Consider the following 10473-nt stretch of genomic DNA (forward strand, 5'->3'; position numbering starts at 1 on the left):
TGTGCAAAAGAAACATGAGCACAGGGGTTTATGATGCTGGCTGCATAAAACGTAACTGTGGTTCTGTCCTGCATCACTGCGGCTTGACAGTGTTCAACATCAATCCAGTTAGCGACCGCAGATGGAACAGATACCTGCTGCTTTCAGATGGCTGTAAGGAGTCACCAGGGTAAAGGAAAGGCCTTCGTTATAGAACTAAAGTGCACCAGAGAACAGCAGTGTTGATATTTACACGTTGGAATGAACCAGCGCCTGCAAGCTGATCAGAATCAGAATCAGCTTTATTGCCCATGCAATGCATACGCATACATGGAATTTGATTCCGGTTACTTACGCTCACTGGAACACAGAAACAGAAAAATGAACAAAAAATCAAGGCGTTCCCAGAAGAAAAAGGATAAACATTAACTATTTGTACACAGAAATATAAAATGGAAAAGTATATATATGAACATAAAAGCACAAAAAACAACGAGAATGAAATGTAGATAAAAGTGCATATATGCAGAGTGCAAGGCTGCTTGAATAAATATGGAAACAATTTGAATTTAATCAGGTTATTGCACAGGGATTTGTACCAGACAGAGGATGAATGATTAACTGTTCATCAGAGTGACAGCCAGAGGAAAGAAGCTGTTCTGGTGTCTGGTAGTTTTACTGTACAGTGCTCTGTAGCGCCTCCCAGAGGGGAGGAGTTGGAACTGGTTGTGTCCGGGGTGTGATGGGTCTGCAGAGATGTTTCCTGCCCGTTTCTTGACTCTGTAAATGTACAAGTCCTGTATGGAGGGCAGGCTGGCACCAATGATTCTCTCTGATGAAACAACGACGGACAGGCTTGTTGAACACAGCACTAGCTCACTAGCTACATCACAAAATCAGAACACCCTCCTTTGAACAAATGGATGCCAGAAAACACCATTAGCTGCAAATGATAAGCAGACTTCACATTGTGCTGATTTGTTTAAATAGTTTTTAAATAGTTTTAAAGGTTGACATTTCAAATGTAAGACCAGTTCACCAAATAAACAACAACAATAATAGTTATGATGACTTGATATATTGGTTTCAGTGGTTCTAGTCTTATATATCTTGTCCCGTACATTGGTGACTGAAGTTTATAGTTTATCTATCTTTTTTGTACTTCGTGAGAGAGCTTCCATGGACATGCACTACCTCTCATGTCAGTATAATCTGAGATGTGCCGGTCACAGACAAAGTCAACACAACATGACAGAGATGGATTTGGATGGATGGACACAAGAAAGGACAGAGGTGATTAAATAAGCTCTGCTCGCTGCTGAAGGTACAAATAGTTTATCTGTGTCCAGAAAAGCTGTAAACAACATCTTCTCCCTTTCTTTACTCTCTTAAAAAACATTATTACTTTATTATTTACTTTTGTTACTTTAGGTTATCTTTGCCTACTATATTTAGCTTTAGAGATTAAAGTGTGGAGTGGAAATCATTATAATAAAGCATTTCACCCAAAGACATCATACAGAATGCTAAACATTTCCAACAAACCACAGCTCAACATGTGGGGGACTAATTGAGTAATCCTCTGTGTGCACACCAGATGGTGTTCAAATTCATGCAAACAAACAGCATGTTATAGTGTTATTAATCGTAGAACATAACATTTTGACACTTGATTGAGTTGATTTTAAACCGATATCTTTACATTAGCCTCAATATTAAAGCTAACTCTTTGTTTCCATTCTAACAAAACAAAAGTGCATTATATGTATCGACTCTTTTGAATCCAGTACAGGAAGAAAAGTCATCCTCATTCTTTCTTCCTCATCAAGGAATTCTATGATAAATGGTTCCAGGATTTCAATACATTCACAGTAACAATAAACTTACAGGTGACTGAACAAACACTAAATGGGAACATTTGTAGGCGTGTTTGTTGTAGTTTTTTATTTATTTTTTATTTTTGTATGTGTATGTGTGTGTGTGTGTGTGTGTGTGTGTGTGTGTGTGTGTGTGTGTGTGTGTGTGTGTGTGTGTGTGTGTGTGTGTGTGTGTGTGTGTAAAACTGTGTGTGTGTGTGTGGGGGGGGTTGTGTGTATGTGTGTGTATGTATGTGTTCATGTTCTGTGATTGATGAGTCTTCCTTAACGTCCTGCCAAGAACACTGATATCTATTTTCCTCAGAGAGGTGTGACTCACACAGATCTGATCAAATAACAATGTTATCAGCTGTAACGGCCGTATGAAAGCAGTGCACAGGAGGCAGGAGCTGACCAGTGGGGCACGCTCACATCCACTCACATGCACTGAACGGGTTCCATGAACAGGTGGATTATTATCCACAATGATAAATGGTGCCAGGATTTCAGTACATTCACAGTAACAATAAAATTACAGATGACTGAACAAACACTAAATGGGAACATTTGTGGGCGTGTTCGTTATAGTTGGGGGGGGGGGGGTTTTCTTCCTTATCCATACTTCTTCCTCAAAGTCCTGCCAAACACAAGACTTGAAGATAACCCAGCACAAATAAGCCTGAGTGACAAGAGAGGACAAGGAGGACAAACTAGGGAGAAGAGAGACATGTTCTTGTGGGACATCGAACAACAAATGTTAAACCCCAGAAACAGTCTACATTTGATCAGAGACACATGAAAGAAATGGTGAATGAGTGTGTGTAGGTAGGCTACATAAGCCCAAAGCCACGCAATGTTAATGTGGTTTGACTGCATCCATTTGTCGTTCTTCCTGTAAGTAGCAGACGTCCAAGTTTGAGAGAACGTCTCGTTCAGTGAGTGTAAACTGCCTTGACATCCTCATTCAAGAAACTGATTCCCGCTCATTTATTGGTTGTCCAGCGTCCTGTTTTGAAAACCATAATAGCAGGCAGCGTGAGCAGTAGCCTACGTTACCAGCAAGTAGGCAGGTGGGAAAAGTTCATGAACACCCCCCCAAAAAAATTGAAGTGACAGAGTTGGGATCTCTCTCCAAGGACAGACAGACATGCATTGATGTTGTGCTGGACAGAAAAGACCAATTAAAATTACAGTATGGACAATCATGATGACAAAACCATGAATAGTTTGTAAACATATATGAAGAATATGGATCCTGGAGATGAAAAGAAACTTCAGGCACTGAGCCACATGCCCTGAAGAGTGTACTACGAAGCAAGTTTGACAGAGTCAGGCTTTCTTAGCGTTAGCTGGCTCGACAAAACCTAAAACCCCAATCAGAGTTAATGGGTTCACAACAGTTATCATCAACTTCCTTTGTTAACCCAGGTTAGCTTCCCCAGGATCTGTCTGCGTTCCCATAAAACGGGACGTTTGGTGCGTCATTTGACTCCTCTACCACACAAAATGGACCAATAGCTTACCGTGTTTTTCGGTCAAGAAGAACAAGTCGTTATAATGAATTGATGCAAATCAATATGAAATTAATTTCATTTATTGACTATTCTCTCCAATTTATTCTCCCGAGCCGCTGGCTCAGCCCTGTTTTGTTGGAGTTTTCCGAGAGGGTTTTTCCAGCGTTGCTTTGCTAGCAACTATGGCTTTGTTAGCAACAATGAGTGTTGCTTTGTTATTGGCTTCTGTGCTAGTCATGAGTTAGCCATAACAAACAATATTTTATAGCTAAGTGGCGGTTCATAATTGTATTCGGTACACAAAAACCATAGGCCAAAGATCGATGATGGACTTACTGTAGTATCGTCAGATCTGCGTCCGCATGTCGTGGACACTCGGTGAAGAGAGGAGCAGAACTGATCACCACCGTGTGATGAGTGTGATCAGATGATGGGGAGGCCGCCAGACAGACCTGTAAAACCAAACTTGTAGCGAGGGTGAACTGGGAACATCCAGCATTCACATGTTCAGGATAAATATTTAACTCTCATTTTTTGGTGTATCTTTGGTAGTTCATCTTTTTACCCTGGCAGCTTCTCATTTCTCAGTTAGTTTGGTTCTGAGTGAGTTCAAACAGAACACATCTGTATTAGATGTTAGAGATGTTATTATAGTTGCAAACCAAATGTTTAAATGAGTCTGCAGAGTCACAATAAAGGTGCATTTCAATAAAGAAAGTGTGTGTGTGTGTGTTCGTTTCGTGTTCGTGTTCTGCCTGTTTGTAATGGATGCGTCTTCCTCAAAGTCCTGCCAAGAACACAGGTGTTTATCCTCTTCAGAGAAGGTGTGACGCACACAGAAGTGATTAAAACACTTCATGGTACAAGAAACTGTTGTTTTAAACACTGTTAATGAATTATTTCATTTTAAAGCTATATGTCACTTTTTCTGCACATGAATCATAAAGCCTGAGAAAAGCCTTTTTCATGGTAGCAGAGCTGAGAATTCTCAACACCAACAATGATGTTAAATCATTTTGGTGATGGGTTCTTTCACTTTTTTTCATTATAAAACAATGTGATTTTTATATTACAGTTATACTACTGGTATGATCACAAAGCATCAATATTATATGATTTATTCTGTTAAGCCTGAAGTCAATGAAATCAATCAAACTATTTCATAATTCTTCAGACTCTCTATAGACTTCACTCCGAGAGTTTTCATGTGTTTTCATCACCTCAGTATCATCAATGTTATCATGCTGACAAATCATTAATCAAACTGCAAAACAATTTTTTTTTGACTCGTGAAGAATTTAAGTAAAAACCTTCCACTTTTATTACTTAAAAACACAACATTAACTTAGAACACCTTGTGATGTAAAACTGCTTTTTCAGAAAATGTAGAAGTACTTTCTAGCATCATGTTTAAACAAACTATCATTGGTCATGATGAATAAAACGTTGGCTGAATCAATATGTAGAATTCATAAAAAGAGTAGTTTAGGTACAATTTTTTCATTGATTTAAAATGCCTGCAGAAAAGTAACAAGCAAAATCTAAAAGTATTATTACTCATAAAAATCGAAATCATTTTAAACTGTCTTCTTGTGTCTACCAAATGCGAGAACACAATATTAAAGCTAATGCGTTGTTTCCATACCACAAACCAGAAGTTTATTTCATGTGTGTTCAGTTTTGTAACCAGAACAGGAAGAAAAGTGGAATTCTAAATAAATGGTGAACATTTCAGTACATTCACAATAATAATAAACTTACAGATGACTGAACAACACTAAATGGGAACATTTGTGGGCGTTTGTTATAGTTGGGGTTTTTCTTCCTTATCCATACTTCTTCCTCAAAGTCCTGCCAAACACAAGACTTGAAGATAACCCAGCACAAATAAGCCTGAGTGACAAGAGAGGACAAGGAGGACAAACTAGGGAGAAGAGAGACATGTTCTTGTGGGACATCGAACAACAAATGTTAAACCCCAGAAACAGTCTACATTTGATCAGAGACACATGAAAGAAATGGTGAATGAGTGTGTGTAGGTAGGCTACATAAGCCCAAAGCCACGCAATGTTAATGTGGTTTGACTGCATCCATTTGTCGTTCTTCCTGTAAGTAGCAGACGTCCAAGTTTGAGAGAACGTCTCGTTCAGTGAGTGTAGCTGCCTTGACATCCTCATTCAAGAAACTGATTCCCGCTCATTTATTGGTTGTCCAGCATTCTGTTTTGAGCGACAGCACCACAATAGCAGGCAGCGTGAGCAGTAGCCTACGTTACCAGCACCACAAAAAAAATTGAAGTGACAGAGTTGGGATCTCTCTCCAAGGACGGACAGACATGCATTGATGTTGTGTGGACAGAAAAGACCAACAGTAAAATTACAGTATGGACAATCATGATGACAAAACCATGAATAGTTTGTAAACATATATGAAGAATATGGATCCTGGAGATGAAAAGAAACTTCAGGCACTGAGCCACATGCCCTGAAGAGTGTACTACGAAGCAAGTTTGACAGAGTCAGGCTTTCTTAGCGTTAGCTGGCTCGACAAAACCTAAAACCCCAATCAGAGTTAATGGGTTCACAACCGTTATCATCAACTTCCTTTGTTAACCCAGGTTAGCTTCCCAGGATCTGTCTGCGTTCCCATAAAACGGGACGTTTGGTGCGTCATTTGACTCCTCTACCACACAAAATGGACCAATAGCTTACCGTGTTTTTCGGTCAAGAAGAACAAGTCGTTATAATGAATTGATGCAAATCAATATGAAATTAATTTCATTTATTGACTATTCTCTCCAATTTATTCTCCCGAGGCTGGCTCAGCCCTGTTTTGTTGGAGTTTTCCGAGAGGGTTTTTCCAGCGTTGCTTTGCTAGCAACTATGGCTTTGTTAGCAACAATGAGTGTTGCTTTGTTATTGGCTTCTGTGCTAGTCATGAGTTAGCCATAACAAACAATATTTTATAGCTAAGTGGCGGTTCATAATTGTATTCGGTACACAAAAACCATAGGCCAAAGATCGATGCCTGTATGTTGTGTCTTCCATTTGTTTCTAGGACTGGGGAGCAGAGACCTACTTAATTGGTCATTAGGAGTGATTGGCGTGCACCTGGGCCCGGGTGCCAACGCCCTATAAGAGTCTGCTTCCCCAGTCCTTCCGGCCCTGTTCTTTTCAGCTCCATAGCCATGCACACCTTTCAACACTTATGTTGAAACCACACACACACCTATAATCCACTCATGCATACACACTCCACACTACGGACTTACTGACTTCCACATCCCATACTTTTATTATAATTTGAGCACTTGGATTGGTTTGGTTTGATTAAATACTTATTTTGATTGAGAAACTGTTGTCTCGCGTCTTTTTGTTGTGTAGCCTGGCGCCCCTAGGCCAGGTGCGTAACAAAATGGGGGCTCGTCCGGGATTTGTTTGTACAGTGAGTTTGGAGCGTCAATTTAGTCTCCCTCCTGTATTGGATTTGTGAATGGAGTGACGTTAGTTGGGAATCTTTCCGGGAGGTTCCGTCGTTCCATTGTTTGGTCAACAGTCCGGTGAGTAGACAAAGCAATGTTACAGGCTTGTTATTCGGACTTTGGGGAGATGCAGTTAATTGTTATGAGTTGAATTAATCTGTTTAAATTTGAGTTAATTTGATTAGGTTTGGTTATTTCAGTACAGTACGGTAGCTGTTTGGTTCATTTTGTGCGGTTGGAGAGTTGTTTATTTCTGGTAGTTGTGCAGCTAAGTAAAACGTCATTTGGGACGTCAAAAGTTGCCTGGCTGGTTTTTTATTTTTTTTTGTATTTGTTTGATACGAGTGTCCCTGGTAGGTGCGCTTAGCTGCCTGGGTAAAATAGCTCGTTGGTTTAGGCCGGGGGGTGGCTAGGTGCGTCAGGTGCGGCAGTAGCGAGAAGTTCGTACTGAATATCTCGACTCGGGGCACGGCTAAGGGGGCATGCGGGTCGCCAGTTATTGGTTGCCTTTCCTCCCCTTTGGTATGAGCTAGGCCTTTGCGGTGGCCTTCAGTGCGTAGAAATCCTCCGCAACCGGCACACGAAGAGGGTGGAGTTAGCTGGGGTTTATATAGGCTAGGGGGACACTTGTATTGTATTTTGTTTGTTTGTTTTTGTTTGGTTTGCCAGCGAGGAGGCTCTTAAAGCGCACAATACCCAGGATGGTGACAGTGGATGACGTTGTTCAGTCTCCCTCGGTGGAGCTCTTAAATCAATGCACCAAAGACCAATTGCTGAACATTGCAGATCGTTTTGGATTGAAAATTGAAGCTAGTGATAGAAGGTTAAAGGAGACATTGTTGGAAGTCTTGAAAAGAGAGCTAGGTGGTATAGCGGTTTCAACTGAGGAACGGGATAAGAAAGAGGAGGCAATGGCGGTGCCTTCACCAGCAGCTATGTCAGGGTTGACGTTCGACCAACAAAAAGAATTAATCATTTTGCAAGCTAAAGACAAACTTACAAACTGATCAAACTGGAACAACTTAGGCTAGATAGTGAGTATGCTATTGAAAAAATGAAACAGCAGACAGAACAGGCTAAGTTGCAGGTAGAGCAAAATAGATTGGACTTGATAGGGGATGGTAAGATTTCAGCGGCTGCACAAGTGTTTTCAGAACCTGCAGAACGGTCTGCAGGGGGGTTTGACATTAGTGGCAATCTACGTCTGGTGCCCAAGTTTTCCGAACGTGATCCTGAGGCATTCTTTGCCATGTTTGAGAGGGTGGCAGATGTGCGTAAATGGCCTGACTCGGCGCGCACATTGATGCTGCAGTGCGTCTTAACAGGCAGGGCGCAAGAGGTTTTTCGGCTATGAATGCGGCTGACAGTCAAGAGTATGCCCGTGTTAAGGCGGTGGTACTGAAGTCATACGAGCTCGTTCCTGAGGCGTATAGGCAGCGGTTTCGATTTTGGAAGAAACATGACAGACAAAGTCATTTGGAATTTGCACGTGATTTGACGACGAGCTTTAACCGCTGGTGTAACGCCTCGGAGGTGGAAGATTTCGAAGGCTTACAAGATTTGATGATTTTGGAGCAGTTCAAAGATTCTGTTCCAGCTCGTGTGGCAACATATATCAGTGAGCAGAAAGCACGCAACGCAGCAGATGCGGCGGCGCTCGCAGATGACTTTGTCTTAACGCACCGTGGAGAGTTTAGAGCGGGCGGTGGCAATTATGTTGCTGCCAGTGAGTCGCATGGCCGATTTAATAAACCTCTGCCTGTCGATTCCAGAGCTAACGCCAACAACAGTAGGGATGTGCGTGACTCGGGGAAGGTTTGCCATCACTGTAACAAATGGGGGCACTGGAAAAAAGATTGCTTCTTGTTAAATTCCCCTAAGGCAGGTCATTGGGAACCAAAAGGGGTTGCTACGGCAGCTCCAGTTCGTCCGGTGTCCACTTGTGTTACACCTACTTTCGGTTCAAATGAGGATACATCGGTTGTAGCTCTGAATTCTTACCGTCCATTTATCATGCAGGGGACTGTGTCTTTGGTGCAGGGTGGGGAAGAAGTACCGGTAACTATTTTGAGGGACACTGGGGCTTTTGATTCATTCATTCAAGCTGGTGTTCTCCCTTTGACTAATGTTTCTGACACTGGTGATAAGGTTCCTATCCGGGGCATAGACATGAATATTTTGTTGGTTCCCTTGCATAATGTTGTCCTAAAATGTGAACTGTTCCAGGGAGAAGCAAAGCTCGCTGTGCGCCCAGCACTGCCTATTCCGGGTGTGACGCTGATCCTCGGCAACGACCTGGTGGGTGCTAAGGTCTGGGCTGGGGTCCCGCCGCCGCCGGCAGTGGTGACCTCTGTTCCCTTGGTGACGGAGGAAGCTGATGAATGTGAACATGACTTCCCAGAGGTTTTTACAGCGTGTGCGGTGACCCGTGCAATGGCTAAGTTAAAAGAGAAATCTCATTTAAATGATTCAATTAAGACAAAAGTATCTGAAAAGTTTTCGATACCTCTTTCTGATTTTCCATTGTCCATAACCCGTTCAGATCTGGTTGCGGAACAGCAGGCTGATGCCTATCTGAAGGAGATATTTCCATTGGTACGGCCAGAGGAGGAGCTGTTTGACAGTGCTTGTGGGTATTTTCTGCAGGACTCATTGTTGGTGAGAAAATGGCTGTCACATAAAGGAAGGTTTGTGGGTGAACCAGTGTTCCAAATTGTGTTGCCAGAGAAACTTCGCCAGTCAGTGTTAAAAGTAGCGCATAATGAATCTGGACATGCTGGTGTGAGAAAAACTTACGATAGACTACTTAGGCATTTCTTTTGGCCTCGTATGAAGAGAGATGTGTCAGCATTTATCAAAACTTGTCATACATGCCAGTTAACTGACAAGCCTAATCAAAAGTTGAAACCAGCACCATTGTATCCCATTCCGGCCATTAGCCAGCCGTTTGAACATTTGATAATAGACTGTGTAGGTCCTCTACCTCCTTCAAAATCTGGAGCGGTGTATTTGTTAACAGTAATGTGCCAGGCAACTCGCTATCCGGCTGCGTATCCTCTGCGTACTATTACCACTAGGTCAGTTGTGCGTGCCCTTTCTCAATTTATTTCTATTTTTGGGATTCCTAAGGTCATCCAATCTGATAAGGGATCCAATTTCTGTTCTCATATGTTTTCCCAGGTTCTGAAGCAGTTGCGTGTGCACCACAATCAAAGCTAGTGGGCAGGCGGCCATTGGAGTAGAGGTTGGGTATGATAGAGAGTAGATAGTATATATTTATCTAATGTTAAATGGGTTGCCGGTGATCCCTTTGGGACTCCGTCTTTATGGGGGTGTGACGGTTCCCTGTATGTTGTGTCTTCCATTTGTTTCTGGACTGGGGAGCAGAGACCTACTTAATTGGTCATTAGGAGTGATTGGCGTGCACCTGGGCCCGGGTGCCAACGCCCTATAAGAGTCTGCTTCCCCAGTCCTTCCGGGGCTGTTCTTTTCAGCTCCATAGCCATGCACACCTTTCAACACTTATGTTGAAACAACACACACACCTATAATCCACTCATGCATACACACTCCACACTACGGACTTACTGACTTCCACATCCCATACTTTTATTATAATTTGAGCACTTGGATTGGTTTGGTT

This window comes from Anoplopoma fimbria, chromosome 18 (assembly GCF_027596085.1).
Source record: "Anoplopoma fimbria isolate UVic2021 breed Golden Eagle Sablefish chromosome 18, Afim_UVic_2022, whole genome shotgun sequence".
NCBI lineage: Eukaryota > Metazoa > Chordata > Actinopteri > Perciformes > Anoplopomatidae > Anoplopoma > Anoplopoma fimbria.